The sequence below is a fragment of the Amphimedon queenslandica genome, unplaced genomic scaffold, assembly GCF_000090795.2.
Source record: "Amphimedon queenslandica unplaced genomic scaffold, v1.1 AMPQUscaffold_12901, whole genome shotgun sequence".
Taxonomy (NCBI): Eukaryota; Metazoa; Porifera; class Demospongiae; order Haplosclerida; family Niphatidae; genus Amphimedon; species Amphimedon queenslandica.
The window spans coordinates 1-2,249 of NW_003546863.1; the positions used below are offsets into that span (position 1 = coordinate 1).

The window sequence follows — 2,249 nt, forward strand, 5'->3', positions numbered from 1 at the left end:
CCCCCAATATTATGTAATTATTTTATTTTCTTATGTTCTTGTAGATCATTTTATTGTACAGATAAAAGGACATTTAATAAAGAGAAATATAGTAACATTTTAATTCGACAGAAGGTACACAAATTTTAGTTAATTTGTATCTATTCTCCGTACACTGTAGGTATTTTAATCAATAAATTTTTAACCAAATCAATGAACTGTTTCTGTGATGCATTATCAAACTTTCTGCATAGCATAAGTACATCAATATGTATCAGAAAATGTAATAAAATAGGGGTGATTTTGAAAAACATTTTTGGAATCTGAGGTGGATTGTTAAGGTTATATCTCTTATTTTATTACATGTACATATGCATTTGTATTTCATAGTTAATTTGAATTTTATCTTCTTTCTTAGTGATATTAGTTCCATTTATCGGACAAGATATTTTTATGAAACAATATACTATAACAGTATCAAATATTTGAGTCAGGTCTATACTTCTATGGTCATCCCACCTATACATGATAAAATGCATAAAGGTAAGCTCTGTTTAATCATGTTCCTGTTAATTCTTTGTCAATTACTTTATTACTGTTACTGTATGTTTTTGCTATAGGTAGACAATTATTGCTACTTAAATGGAAAAATCAAATTGCTCTTGTTTGGATCTTTCTCTTGCTTGGATTCCATTTGTTGATACACATGTATGTTATGTAGGGCATTATAACTATCTCCCTGTATTGTAGGTCAGCGAAGATTGCAGTGGATACATAGTCATGTAAACCACATGAAAGTCATGTGAAGCTGCATGATAAATGTTCCCTAGCATAGCTGCTTTTCAAGGAAATCAACAACACTGAAAATGATAAGTATCTATGTTCAAATATTATAAAAGTTATGGAGTAAATACATTACAGGATTCATATACACACTTCATCACTTGGTGTTTCATCGCTGCCTTTCTCACATTAAAACTTAACACTCTGGAAAATGGTGGCACAACAGTTGAAACAAACAACTATTAAAGCAAGGTAAAATATTTAGTATAAATCACTGTGTTTTATTACTGCATGTAGCAACATCTATTTGATTGAGAAAAGATACAAGTTAACTCTAGATGCACTAACTGTTCTACTGCTTCCTTACTACTATCTAGTACTATAAGAACAATGTATTCCTGACAGATCACACAGTAGCAAATCAAAATGCTGACAATAGTTGGTTATGTTCAATAGCCTGGACTTTGGAAGTTATCCACATAAACCGTATACTCTTGTCTACTTGTCGTAATTGTGTTATACTTATCCAGTTTATTATGATGGTAACAAGACCACCAAGGAATTAATCATACTAAATCATTGGGCTCAAGCTCTAGGCTATAAAGATAGTATCCAGAAAAACTGAAATTTATGTCAGGACTTCGCTAAGAATGATTCTGATAAAGCTGTTAATAATATTGTGAATTACAAATCTGTCAAAGTAATTAAGCTGAATATTGGACCAATGCTGATTCATATGTACAGCTTCGTTCTCTTTTAAAGTCTTTCAACTTATTGTCAGTGTGAGTTATGTCTAATTCCTTTGTACTGCCTGTTACTTTTCAATTCCCACACAGAGTCAGATGCTTCATTGAGGACATATATCAATGATGGACCTCATACTTCTTCCTACCATGGTATGTCCTGGAGTTCTGAAGGGTTCCTTTCAGTCACCTTCCCAGTCCTTGTGGAGTATCTTAATAGGATTCTCAGTGCATCTACAGGAGTCAATGCAGAAGTCAATTGGAGTCCTCCACACTGCAGACCCAGTTTTAGACTTCTTTCTCAATTTAAATAGTTGTTACTGTAATCTTTAACTCTGTTGTCACCCAATAAGTCAGTCAAATTATTATTACTTTAAAAATACCAAGATGAAGATGTGTAATTCTGTATATAATTGAATTTTATTTTAATTCATCATTTTCAGTGAAAAAAGTTATTGTTATACATGTAATACTGGCCTCGGGAGGGATTTTGCTATATTTTAGTGAAATAAGAATGTCAAATAAAAATATTAAAAAAATAACACTAACAAGAAATACAAAAAATTTTCAAAAAAAAAGATAGAGTAGGATTCTCTTTGTGCTAATGTGTCAAAAAAGTGATGGAAACAAGGACAAGTAGGATTCTGAACGACCGATTATTCCAAATGACTGACAACCCATACCAACGAAAATACGAAACGAAAATCCTACTCTCGTGACGCAAATTCTACTCTACATTGCAAG

The 2,249-nt window shown here is 31.8% G+C and overlaps 1 long non-coding RNA gene across 4 annotated transcripts; it reads left to right on the forward strand.

Moving 5' to 3' along the window:
• Positions 1–8: 8 nt before the first annotated feature.
• On the forward strand, positions 9–1,956 carry LOC109586317 (uncharacterized). Of its 4 annotated transcripts, none has more exons than XR_002186940.1 (7): positions 9–114; positions 161–522; positions 600–687; positions 730–852; positions 901–1,014; positions 1,060–1,544; positions 1,599–1,956. It is a non-coding gene; the product is annotated as an uncharacterized LOC109586317 (long non-coding RNA). The 4 variants fall into 4 exon arrangements; XR_002186938.1 differs by having other exon boundaries at positions 10–114; positions 161–320; positions 398–522; positions 730–1,014; XR_002186939.1 differs by having other exon boundaries at positions 11–114; positions 161–238; positions 398–522; positions 730–1,014.
• Positions 1,957–2,249: the final 293 nt, after the last annotated feature.